Below are 14,762 nucleotides of genomic sequence, written 5' to 3' on the forward strand. Positions count from 1 at the left end.
TGTATGATTTGGGTTTGCATAAACTACAAAATGCATATCATAAACACTCCTTGGGTAGCAAGGACTTAACAACTCTGGATCCCCAGAGGTTATCTGAGACTATGACAAATGAGCAAGTACAAATAAAAGTTTCATGGATGAATACTTATATCTTTACACTAGGTAAGAGTGTGAATATTCTAATATAGGGTCCTTACATCTGAGCAAAAGCTTGTAACAGATGAACAGTGAGAACTCTGCCTTCAGAAAGTGAAATTTGCAAAACCAATTCCCAGAATTGGTTATTGATACAAGTAGACAAGGGATCATGTGTATAGATATTGAAAAGACAGAAGGGATTCAGAATGGAGAATTCTGAGTTAAGTAGATTGTTGCTTATATTCTAAGACATAGGTACAGGGCTTCCTCTGAAATCCTGTGCCCACTTTGAAACCTGATTGCTCCTCATACTCAGAAAATACCCCTCACACTGTACAAGAGACAACAAAAGCAATAATGCAAGAAAAAATAAGAACGTTCTCAAATCAAATAACCTGGGTGAGAAGACAGCCAATTATTGACTGTTTATAGGACCTCTGACTAGGTACACAGGCCTTTTACACTTTATCTGTAAAAGAGGACAGAGATTGCTTCATAGAGCTATTTCAAAAAAACAAATGGTATTAACATTAATAACTAAACAGAAGAGTTTTGATGATAATACTTTTATTTGGGGTGTTAGTTTTATTCTGTCTATCTTCATTAAATGCAAGGTTCTCAACCTGTAGGTAGCCACCCCTCTGGGGTGTCAAATAACCCTTTAACAGTTATTGCCTAAAACCATTGGAAAACACAGATAATTATATTCTGATTTATGAAAGCAGCAAAATTACAGTTATAAAGTAGCAACAAAAATAATTTTAAGAGTGGAGGTCACTATAACATGAGAAACTATTAGAACATTATATCATTAGGAAGGTTAAGAAGTACTGCTCTAGGACAGAATCAACTATGCCTACTTACATTATGTAATATGTATACAAGTAATACATATATACACAGAGAATGTCTCTTTAAATACACAATTAATTCAGAATTTGCAGGGACACTAAATAGTTTTGAATGACATATTAATGTAATGTGAAAGTTAATATAGATTATTAGCATATTAGAGGACAGGTATCATCAAGTTAGGAATGAGCCATGATGCTTAGAAATGTGAAAGAATGCAGAAGATAAAACATGGAGATTCCTGTTAGAATATAAAGATCTCTTAGTAGTATATTGAATGCCCTCAACCTAAGTAGTGAAGACTAGCTTTCTTTAAGAAAGACTCAATTGTTACCTTCCAGTGTTACTGCTGTGGCTACCTGGAATGGTAAGTCTTATATATTGTGCCAATAGACTGTCTTCCAGGTTGGAAATGACAGTCTAAAGTGACTCACTCAAGTCAACTACCCCAATATTTGCATTATTTTTAACCCCAAACTCTTTGCCTACTATATTCCTGGGAAAGCATAAAAGAAAAAAATCCTTAGAACACTTAAGTCTTAATTTTAGATTTAGAGGCTAATCTCTCATCCATAATGCCAAAAATAGATTAACTAAGAAACCACTAATTTCCACCCTGCCTTAAAAAATCAATGAACACATTTCAGTAAGATATCCAGAAGGAAATCACTTAAATGAAAGTAACATAAATTATAGAGAAAAAGTATATGATGGACAATTGATTTTTAGTAGAATTTTTATGGATTTATAAAATTCTAATGAAAACTGTAGATCTTTGCAAATTACATGCAAGGGTGTGCATTTTCACATTTTAATATCCATTTTGAAGGATTTTACCGCTTCCACTACACCAAAGACGTGCTCCAGTAAGAACTGTCCCCGTAACTCGATGGTTTTCAACTTGTGCGCCTTTACATTATGATTCATAACAGCAGCAAAATTGTAGTTATGAAGTAGCAAGGAAATAATTATGGGGGGGGTCATCACAACATGAGGAACCATATTAAATGGGCGCAGGCTTAGGATGGTTAAGAACCACAGCCCTAACTGGTGCCAGAATTTCAGGAAGCATGTTACATGTTGGAGAAGAGTTTGGATCTTCTAAACTACTTTTAATATTATGCCATTCTGAGAACTATCTAAACCAATTAAGACACAAAATTAGTTTTTCTTTTATACATTATTATAATGTTTTACTAGGATTAGAACAAAAATATTTGTAAAGTCCAATCAATTCAGTTTCTGTTTTCCTACTCTGAGTAGACATCACTGTGATGATAATTTCTATATTTAAATAAGAGTCTCTCAGGTCATAAAGGCCCATACTGGCTTCCTATTCAATTACATGGAGGGAAAAGCAAAGACTCAATATTGTAGTCTCTAGCCAGTGGCCAAAGATACCAGTCTTGCAATTGAACAAAAATCATGATGAACCAAGCTTTTCTACAAGAACACAATGGCATAATTACACAGGTATCCTCCTAGAGTACAGACTTTGCTTTATACGACCCAACTCCACTTTAACAAAAGACATCTATTATGAATTCTCATAAAACTCTGTGAAGAAATATCTGAAAAGTTGTCCCAGCATCATAATTTCAGTGATAAATGCTGCAAGTTCTAATGTTATACTTTGCTTCTTCTCTGGGTGTTTCAAGTGCTGGTGATAAGTAGACCAATACAAATTGGATCATTCTTTAAGTTACTGGTATCATTTCCCCTTCTTTTTCCTCTTAAAACAAAAAGATCACAGTGATGAATAAAATTAAAAGTTATTTGGTATTCCTAATTTAATTTATGAAGAGAGCACATTAGATAAAAAATAGTATTTAGTATTTGAATGAAATTATTCCCTAAAATGATGCTTATACAATATTGTGAAACAAATGGTTTTTAAGAATCGAGTTGATTCTTTTCAGTTATAATAATAATAATGAAAATACTTGAGGAACCAGAGCCTAAGATAAGAATTAATGGTACCATTGTTTAAAATAAGAGACTAGAAAGAAACTCCATGTAAAACAGGTTTCTTTAAGCGCTATATTCCATTTCCTCTGGAAAGAGAAGGAGAAGGAAAAGATAACGCTACACATTTCAAACCTACAAAGAGAACTTCTTCTATGCAATTATAATTAATCTGTGGGACCATGTGCCAGGACAGTTTATGAAGAAAAATAGTTTAGTGCTACTTTATAAGGGTAAGACATTAGAAGAAAAACGTTGTAAGTGAAGCTAATTCCAGTTCAGAAGAAAATATTTAAGAGCCATTAATCATGAAGATTCGGGTCATAAATTGGCTAGCAGTTTAAGTAAGGAAACCTATTCAAGTGGGCGGGTGAACTGTAGTTTCTTTTTTTTATATCTTTCTCTACTTTTTCTACTTGAAGATATTCCACACAAAACCAATATTGAGTATAATTCCAATAGGAACTAGAAATCCCCTAATATTATGATCTACCTAGTTACCTCATTTCAGTAATCATCCTACAACCTTGCTCTAAAAAATGTGTATTAAATGAATGAAAAATTTCTTTCATCTTTTTAGTGATTGATCTTACATGTGTTCAAGTAGGAAAGATATTATCAGGTGGTCATTTATTTTATTGTATACATGAAAGCTTAGAGACACCCAGGTATAGGTACTATACTCAGACTTATATTTATTTGTCCTATTATGATACCTTATCCAAAGAATTTTTAACAAGATTCAAATATTCATTCATGGATAGACTGCCAATATAATAAAGCAACAGAATCATTTCAAATTATTCAAAATCTCTCTCTTTCTTATCTCTCTCTCTCTCTCTCACACACACACACACACACACACTTACTTATTTTATGGCTCATATTCTGTAAAGGACAGACAAGTATGACTTGCATTGTAATTATACTAAGTTAGATTATTTTTATTATATTTACAAATATTCAAATAAAATGTTATAAATACTTTAAAACTGTATAGATTCTGACCTACTGTTATCACACCATAATAGCAAACCACAGAATAGGATGTTTTCTGCATAAGAGTATCCAAGTGATATCATTATTCTCCACATCTCTCCCAATAACATTATCAAGACTGTTCTTAGAAAGAAAAGGAGATTAATTTTCTATCACATGAGGCAGTAGTACATAATAGTTTGCATATTATTTATGTTTGTAGTGGGATGTGCTTTTACTGATAATATTTGCTCCAGTGCTGATTGAACTCAGGGCCTAAATGTCAGTATTCAAGTATCTGTACTGTCCTGCCCTTGGAGTTCTGAAAGGATAGATACACCCTCAGCTGCAGCCATTATGAGCACCGCCTGTGCACATGGGCCATGACCCATCTCTCCTCCCTCTCCTCCCTCTCTCTCTCTCTCTCTCTCTCTCTCTCTCTCTCTCTCTCTCTCTCTCTCTCTCTCTCTCTCTCACGACCCATCTCTCCTTTCTCTGTCTCTGTCTCTGTCTCTGTCTCTCTCTGTCTGTCTCTGTCTCTGTCTCTGTCTCTGTCTCTGTCTCTGTCTCTCTCTCTCTCTCTCTCTCTCTCTCTCTCTCTCACCCAGAGACTGGTCTCTGCCCCCTTTTCTGCCATTTCTGTCTCCTCTTCCAATAAACGCCCTATGTTGTGACCTTTTAAATTATAACACTGAGCATGACAGATAACTACTCTAAAACTGACCTGCATGCCCAGTCTGGACCAATATTTAAAGAAGATATAATGTTACAATGATTAAAGGTCTATCAACTCTTCCATTATTAGGCATTGTCACAAATTTTATCACCTGAATATTTATTGCTAATAACAAGACTAAGATAGAAACCTGTGCTTTGACTAATGTTTTATATTGTTTTAAGATATGGGCAATTAAGCAAACATTTTTCTTCTACATTAACTGTCATAAAATGGAAAAACATTTTCTTTGAAAGATTGTATAGATTAAGCTGCTTAACCAACATATTTGGTTTAACACATTTCCTGGAAAATCACTAAGAATTTAAAGTTAATGCTAATAAGAATTTATAATCAAGAATATAGAATCAAACAGGACAAGGAAAGTGTCTATAAGTTATAACATTTCCATCATCAGCAAGCTTAGATCAGAAAAGAATGCACAAATTATCCATACATTAGCCTACTACTAGAAACATTTTAAGTTTCTCTTTCAACTTTGCTTTAAATTATCAGAACATCATAGTTACTAAGTTTTATTGAAACAAGTGTTAAAAATAAATATATAGGCAAGATTCATTCTCATGTGACTTTGTGTCATGTAGCTACTAAGAATAAAAGCTCTAAAGTCTGACAAGTTTAAGTTTGACACACTATATCACTATTTTGTTAAAGGTTTTATTCTATTTTAAGTGTACATGTGAGTGCTTTATGGTAGCATGCCTAAGGTTATCCCAGGCTAAGGGTACAAGAAACTGAACCCTGATCCTCTTGCAAGAGCAACAAGTGCTCTTAACCACTTAGGTCCTTTCCACAAATATGGGGGGGGGGTACAGCTTATGAAGAGAAGCATCAGACTCCATATGTACATCTCCACACACACACACACACACATACACACACGCACGCACGCACGCATGTGAACATACACTGTAAAAGGATTCTTCTTTTCTTCTTTTTTTCCCATCTCAATTAGAATGTGGCTTAGGGCATAGGTTGATGGTTTGAAGAAGACAGATGCACCTTCACAGTTCAGTTGCATAGACAAATACATGGTTATTAAAGACCCAGAGTGTTCTCTTCTGAGACTGAAGGTGTTAGCCTTATGTACTGGATAAATTCCAACTTAGGTAATTACATTCTGCTCACTTCACCTCCCCTAGCAACTTTTTCAAGTGAATCCAGTATTATTTTTCACATCTTCTCCTAACCTGCTGTGTAGTGTCAGATGAGCTGTTAAACAGCTGCCATGCTTCACCCTATAATGGTGACTGCTTCACCGTATAATTTGTAACCATTCTCTGTGTGTGCTTTGGAATCTTTTAGGATAAAACTGTTACCCTAAAAATGCAAGAAATCATCATAATTTTAAAGGCACATTGGACAACTGTTTAGTTCAGTTAAATTCAGTTCAACACATTTAGAAAATACCTTATTTCGTGAAAGACTATAAAACTAGGTTAAAATATCCATGAAACATGCTATGAGATTATAAGAAAAGGTATTTAAAGAAAGCAAACTATTTATCAACTATATGAATATTCTGCCAAAGAAAGGAATAGTAGGAAGAACAAATGCTTCAGACATTTTTATTTGAAAATACATCTGTCTTCATCAGATGGTAAAAATTTCCAATGTCACCCAAGAAAAACAGTGAACAGAAAAACTTGAACATTAAGTCAATGGGAAATGGAGGGGTGCCAACATTTACAGAGAAAGAGATCAAGGGAAAACATAATTTTTAACTTTTTCTTATTTTCATTGGGATAGAGAACTGTATATAACATCAACACACAGTCATACAAGTATACAATAGTCTGCCCAAGGATACTTGTAGATAAGAACATAATTCTGATAATACTAAAAAAGGTATCATGGCAAGAGCAGGAGAGGTTAATGTATTCAGACATTTTGTAGTTTATTTGGTAGGGATACATTCAGTCCATCATCCTTCTTGGCTTCATAGCAGAATATAGTGGGAACAGGAAAAGTGGACAGAGAGAGCTGTGAAACAGCACTGGCCTAATGCATATGAAGCCTGGTTCAATCTCCAGCCCTGCAAAATAAACAAACTGGTACTAACCTCAAAGACAAAATGTATGAACATAGTATGTGTTTGTGTGTATGCATGCACACAGTCATGTAAAGGCCAGAAGGTGCTGTTGGGTGTATCTCTGTTTGTTTCCTCTCTTACTATTTGAGTCAGGGCCTCTCGCTAAGCCTGGAGCTTACTGACTGGCTAGAGTGCTGTAATAGGAGCTATAAGGACCTTCCTTTCTTCAACCTATCCCTAGTGTTTTGGTTACAGATGCTCACCACCACACTCGGCTTTTCTATGAGCACTGGGAATCCAAATGCATGTCTTCATGCATGCACCAGTCAGCATTTTACCCACTAACCAGCTCTCCTGCTTTGTTGCCCATTGTCATAAATATATTCCTACTTGAGGATAACCTATAGCTGATACAGAAAAACTAACACTTTAAGATCAAGTTTACAAACTTACTTATAACTATGGTTTGAGTGGCCTTATTTTTTTTTGAACTGGCCTTTATTTAAGAGAAAAATACCCAACCATAGTATTTGAAAAGATGTGACTCAGCATCTTTTATTAACCCAGGCTACATAATTAGACCCAGACAATGCATTTCATGAAAGAATTTTTCATCAACCCTAAAGTGACCATTTAAAGCCTATACTTCTACAAGTCTAAATTCCTTACACATTTTTTTCCTGTACTAATAAGAAGGGTTTCTGAACCAGAAATAAAAATGAAAAGTTCTTGAACATATTTTTTAGCTCTGGTCATATTATCTGTGTTACATTTTGGCTATAGAAAACTACAAAATTTTATACCACGTTTTTCCCAAACACACTCACCTGAGGTGCACTGGTGTTAAGAACATAAATAACCATTACTAAATCAAGGCTTACTCATCCTCCATCTATAGAGAGAACTGTGTCACTAATTTCTTTCTTTCTTTTTTCTTTTTTTCAAGACAGGGTTTCTCTATGTAGTCCTGGCTATGCTGGAATTCACTTTATAGAACAGGGTGGCCTTGAACTCACCGAGATCTACCTGCCTCTACCTCCTGAGTGCTGGAATTGCACCACCACCCTGATTTTCATTGCGAATAATATCTGTGTTCTACTAGTACCAACCTTGAAAAGTAGCTGTAAACCATAATATAAGAGAGAAACAAAACCGAGGAGGAGGGAAATAACCATGGCAGGCAATAAGGGGTAAAATATATCCAAAGATTTTTGGAAGGAGTAACTAAGAAACTATATTACAAAAGTTATTGAAGTGTATGAACTTAGAACAAGAGAAGATATGAGGCAATCCCAGTTAAGTATTACAGTAGGTTATAGATTTGACATTTTAGACAAACTCAACAACTTTTATTTTAATAATTCCCTAAGTCATCCAAAATTGAGACAGCAAATTTAGATGCTTGCAAGTGGCAATTAATGTGAAGATAGCAGATACAATCTTATACTGAGGAAGGCAGAGAGCATATTGAGGATGTCGGCTGTACACTACATCAAACACTTTATGTTCTCTTTACATAGTCCTTACCACTCTGATTAAATGTTAGGGAAACTAAGGAACAAAACAGAAGATGCCAGAACAAGTCTTGCATATATAAAGCATCTGGACCACTAGTACAAACCAGGTCTGCATTCCATTTCCTTTTAAAATACTTAAAACTTCTTGCTCCCACTTGCTCATTCCTGCTCCCACTCCTGCTCTCATTTTGAACTGTATGTTATGGACTAACTAGAATTTAATTCATCCCTAGTGGTGTCATCCAGCTTCTAAAGCGGACTCAAAACAGAAAGGGTAAATATACACATTTTTTAAAATAAGCAAAAAACTGTGATTGATCCACATGGCATAGTAGAAGCCTGTAATCCTAGCATATATAAGACAGGGGGATCACCCATGAAATTGAGGCCAGCATGGTCTAAGTTTCAGCCAGCCAAGGATTATACAGTAAGATTGTATCTCAGGAGTGACAGATTCTGACATCGAGTCCTAGGAAAGGGACATGAAAAATGATAGGTTCTGAGTTTCACACACTGGCATTCCTATTCATAGAATGAGTTTTAAAGAATGGGCCAGTATTTACTGGGAACAAATATAAGCAAGTAGGTGGGCTGAGTCATCTCTATTCCTCCCTTAAAGTAGTAGTAGCTGTAGCTCAAAAAATGATATACTTCCAGTAAAAGAGCAAGAAATCTGAGGCAACTGAAATCATAGACTGCAGAGAAACTTTTGGTACTACCTACTGTTCTAATAAATTGCTATACTGCCAATATTCCTCAGTTAATCCTATTTTGTAATTACTAATACAATCAACAACCTTGGCTCCAGATTTGTATGTATCTGTATAATTTTTAAAACTGGTTTCTAAGTCTGAACCTATTGATTAGTAAGCAAAGGCCCCAAGAAAAAACATTTTTCAATTTTTTATGCTATATAATGAAAAGACTTTTTTAACATTTTATCTCAGATTGTCTACTAAATATGAAGAATCATGATTTGCTCTTTCATAAGATAGATATATCAAGAGATCAATTTGAAAACATAATGATTTGCCTACAATGGATATGCATCTGACATTTTTCTATAATTTTACTCTCGGGTACTAATACAGTGAAATAAAAAAAAACCTTAAAAGCCATTTTTTTTACTCACTTTCCCACTTTACTCTTCACCTTTACAACTTCTGTTTATGTCTTTTCAAATTCACTCTCACAGTTCCCCTCTTCAATTAGAGATAACTGCAAGATGCACTTAAGGATTTCGTATTGCCAAACGACTTTGGCATCATAAAAATGAATGAAAATGTGGTAGCCTAGACTGGACTGGTCCTCTCCCTAAGAATTATGCATGCCTCGGGTGATAGCCCATACTTAAATGTGATTACACAAGGCAGATGCATTGGCTTTCTACACATGTATGAAGTTAGACTTCCAGGCCACATTTAGGAACTCTGAAGTACATAATAGGATAGTGGACATGACACTAAATTTTTCATAAGGAAGGTATGTACTTTTCTCTTTACAACAGATGGAGACCATTACAAACACACACACACACACACACACACACACACACACACACACACAATGAATCAAAATGCAGAACTGTGTATTCCCATCTCAATAGATACAATTCCGGCACCTGAAGGTCAGGGATCATTGCTGTAAGATCCAGAGGATCAGGGAGTTTGCTAAGTGATTATGTCACATAGAAATGCCAGAAGCTACACCCATAAAGTCTCACCAGCATGACTACCCAAATGTGAGCTGAACAAGTACAGCAATCATAGACATTCTAATGTGGATGGGGGTTGGGCAGAAGGCCTCAACCGTACCTAAAGAACTACAGGCAAATAAGGAATGATGAGAGTGGAAATATACTTTCCCCAGGGAAGAACATACCAATTAGTTATTCAATAACTAACATTCAAGTCCTGAAACCATACATACAAGTAACATTATGTAGGCTTTGCAGGCTACATTTCTATCAGTTGTTGCTGTATGTAACAAAAAACAATGAGAAAAGAAGTCATGAATTGGAAAAAGTGCCAGGAGGGCTATGATGGTTTAGAGGGAGGAAGGAAAAGGAGGGAAATGATGTAATTGTATTATCATCTCAATAAATGAAAGAAATGCTTTTATTTTTATTCACATATAAAATAATACACTCAAGAAGAATTTTTAAAGGAGTTGCTAAAATGTTATTTCTTGCTTTGAAATCCATTTATCACATGAGATTTTGGTAAGCAGCCACGAGGTAAGCTAAGGCAAAACTTCTCATTTCACAGCTTCCAAAGAAATCAGACTAAACTTTCAGTGTAGAACAACAGGCGAGGAAATGTGGACTTACTGAAAGCAGTATTTGTACAACTACTAAGCTTAACACTTACTAAAGAAAATTATGATGCTCCCACATTATGTTCTTATGGTGGTCATAACTAAAATTTTTGAAAGATCACACTTAATACTACTGATGCAAAAAAGTAGCAATTATAAAACAGAGAACTACTTCCATAGAAATATTCATCACAAAATAAAAAATTGTTGGCTGAGGACGTGCCTTAGTGAGAAAATATTTGCAGGGCAAGTATGAGAAACTGAATTCAGACCACTAGAGTCCATGCAAAGTTGGACCTTGTAGTGTGCATCTGTAATCCAATGCTCCTACCATGAGATGGAAGGCAGAGACAGGAGAATCCCTGAAAACTATGGACAGCTAGCCTGGCGGACACAGTAGTCAACAATCAGAGACCTTGCCTCAAACAAAGGAAGGGGAGAACCAACAACAAAGATTGTTTTCTAACCTCCACACATGCTGAGCACATATTCAAATGTGCTTACACACATAAACCCACATGCACACACACAGACATATGAAAGTAGTAGATAATGTTAATCAAAAATTGCCAACAGAAAAAACTAAAGCTAAGTTGACTTACTCATAAAGCCCTCTGTAGATAGTAGTGTTAAAAACCTTGTTAGGAAGAAGAAAAGCTTATGATTTACCAAGTTCCAAACACAGGATGAGAATTTACATATAGAATATAACCTGGATTTAATATTACTAGCAATATTTTTAAGTAGAATTTTGTCTAGCGTGGTATACAGAAGTTAGGACTGCAACAAACAACACTATTTAAACAACAGAAATCCTGGACATAAATGTAAAGCAAATACCATCTTATGCATTGAAGAATCACTGACATCATATAGCAGTGGTTCTCAACCTGGGGGTTATACCCCATTTGAGGGTCACATATCAAGAATCCTGCATATCAGACATTTAATTATGACCAAAACAACAACAAAATTATAGTTATGAAGTAGTGATGAGATAATTTTGTGGTTGGGGATCACTACAACATGAGGAACTATATTAAAGGGTTGCAGCTTTAGAAAGGTTGAGAAACTCTGTCATACATGATTATAATGTTGTGTATAGTTCTGGCTACACAGTAAATCAAGCACACTAAACACAAGTTAATAGACATACAAAAAGCATTTCAGAACACAAATCACAGAAAACAATAGTGGTTATTTATTTAATGCTCACCAACACTCAAGTATTTTACCTAGTACCTCACTTAATTCACATAACAAGGCAATAAAACTGATACTGTTTTCCTTACTTTTATAGTTACGGATAAAAATAAAATGGGGAAAGTGAGGAAACTTTCTCAAAATCAGCTAACCGATTATCAAAAGCTATGGCATTAAAATATTGGCATTGATTTTCTTAAGTACACTATCACACAGCTCCATTGTTATGTACTGCTTGATTTTACAGATCCCAAATATTTCCTAAATTTTCTAACAAAAAGGACTGAAGTTCACCTGGTGAGCCCCAATGAATATCAAATATAAAAATATACTAGACATATATATATATACACCATAATATCTAGTATGTAGCTATATATAATCTATCTAGTACATATCCACATATATCTAGCATTATCTATATATAATCTAATATATATGTATATACATGTAAGATATACATATACTAGATATATATACACACATACACACTCATTATATACTCTGGGTGGGCCTGGAACTCATTATGTAGACCACACTTGCCCTGAACTCACTGCCTGACAAGTGCTGGAATCTTGATTAAAACATTCAGTGTTATACTTAATACTACTTCGTACGTTCTTGTTTAAACCATAAATAAATAGATCAAAGAATGTAGCTTTTCACATTTTTCATTCAGTTTTTGTGAAACAGTAACAAATGACAAGCAATAGTCAGCTTGGGTTTATTTGCAGAATATAAATCATACACACAGCCAAAGAAAATTCAACCAAAAGTTCTGCTATCACAGGCCAATACAACATACTATGCTCCTAAGGCTAGTGCTGAGGTGTGAGTGGATAATTCTTGCTTATCTGTCCCTTCTGAATATAGCAGCCAACATCTCAGACTCAATCTCTATAACTCAGAAACCACCAATTTTATACCACAAATCTGTTTCTCAATTCAGCACACATATTGTCCCAGCCGGCACAATCGGTACTTCAGATCAAACCTAGCACTCTTCCATTCAATAAGTTACCATATCAACTTGCCAGATTTGCAATCTGCACAGTTTTTGTTTTTAATTTTGAACTTAGTCACCTGAATATACATACTGCACTTAAAGAGCAGCTCATAAACTAAGAATAAAGAGCCTGCCTTTCTGTTCATACCAGAATTGCTATATTTGTCATACAAACAGCAAGTTGTAATAGATGTTAAGTGAGTAACCGAATATAAGACTTCAAAGAATTAAATTCCTATTAACTATTTTTGTTGTATATTCAAAGAATAATTAAAAGTTTTTTATATGACAAAATCTTTAATGCAGAATATCTTAGGGAATGAGTCATTTGAGCAAGAGAGTATTAAAGTAGCCTACTACTGAATGGTAGCTTTCAAATTGTTTACATTATTTTAATGAAAAACTTCCTAGAAGATCCCAGAATTCTTAAAGAGAATACTGAACAAGTAAAGCCTATTAAAATTATTCATGTACTGATCATTCTACCCAACAGCAACCATTAGTGGAGAATATTACAGGCTGATAGAACAGCATAAGTGTGGCTTTTTCTCTGTCATCTAATAGAGAACCTACACCACTAAATGGTATGTAACTACTTGATTGATGTCATGTGAATTTGATAGAATTTAAGTTCCTAACTCTAATTTTGGTTGTGAGCCTAGCCTTTAATGGCTGTGCCATCTCTCCAGCCCTCCTAACTCTATTTTTCAACTACCAATCAGTTTCAAATCTTTATTTATTCTATAAACTTATTGGTGTTAACAAAAAATTGTTACCCCTTACTTTTAATGTTGGGGTCACATTGAATGGATAAGTTACCCAAAAAGTCAAGTAATAAATAACGATGATGGTTTTGTGTTTACAAAGTCACTAATATTATCTAACAACTGCTAGGATTTTTGGCAGTGTGGCCAGTTGAAATGTCCTTGGTCACCTAAATCTAAAGGGGATCACAAGTACACACAAAAGGCTCTCATCCCTTTCTTTAATGTAAAAACAGCTCAGGTGTACCTTATAAGAATTACACAATATTTACCTCCATATGAAGCTATTCAGTATTTCTCCCAATGTATTTTCCTACATTCTTACAAACGAACATTATCAGTTACCATTTAATTTCTCTTCATAAACTATATCTATTCTTTACTTGTACACATTGGCAATCATGGATACACGCCTGCAGGAGTTATCTAGTGTGGAGTCACCTTCCATATTAAAGAATGGCTCCAAACTTCTCCTGTATGTATGATGCTAGAGTATCACCATAATATTCACATAAAAGCAGACACACTGATCAATGACATAGAAATGAAGACCTATACATAATTTGATAAACCTACAGGCAGCTGTTTTTTGACAAAGAAGCCAAAAATAAACACTGAAAAAAAGATAGCATTTTCAACAAATGGTGCTGCTCAAATAGACAGTGTTTTTAGAAAACTGAAAACAGTCCACATCTATCACCACACTGTATAAACATGAATTCCAAATGAATCAGAGACCTCAGAATAAGACCAGACAACCTAACCCTAACAGAAGAAATAGTATGGAGCCAGACTGAACTCATTGGCACAGGAAGGGACTTTCTGAAGAAGACACTAATAGCATAGGCATTAAGATCAACAATTTAAAAATACGGGCACGGCAAGATTTAAAAAAAGTTTCAATATGGTAAAGGACACAATCATTCAAAGAGTCAGTCTACAGAATGGAACAAAAGTCTTTACTAATAAATTTGACAAAGGGTTAGAGGAGAATAAAACTGAACATCAAGAAAAAAAATCCCAATTTTAAAGTGGGTTACAGACTTGAAGATAAAGTTCTGAAATGCTGAAACAGAAATGGTTAAGAAACATAAAAATGTTCAAAATCCTTGAATATCAGGGAAATGTAAATTCAAAGTACTTTGCACTTTCATCTTACCATAGCCAGAATGGCCAAGATTAATAATACATGCTGGTCAGGATACAGGGAAGGGAATGTAGATTATAACTGATGAATGGTTAATAAAAATGTGGT

The 14,762-nt window shown here is 34.7% G+C and overlaps 1 protein-coding gene across 7 annotated transcripts in view; it reads right to left on the minus strand.

Moving 5' to 3' along the window:
* Positions 1–14,762, minus strand: part of Gtdc1 (glycosyltransferase like domain containing 1) — a 334,933-nt gene that overhangs the window by 144,111 nt on the left and 176,060 nt on the right. The window lies entirely within an intron of this gene.

Source organism: Mesocricetus auratus, unplaced genomic scaffold, assembly GCF_017639785.1.
Source record: "Mesocricetus auratus isolate SY011 unplaced genomic scaffold, BCM_Maur_2.0 Super-Scaffold_100004, whole genome shotgun sequence".
Classification (NCBI taxonomy): domain Eukaryota; kingdom Metazoa; phylum Chordata; class Mammalia; order Rodentia; family Cricetidae; genus Mesocricetus; species Mesocricetus auratus.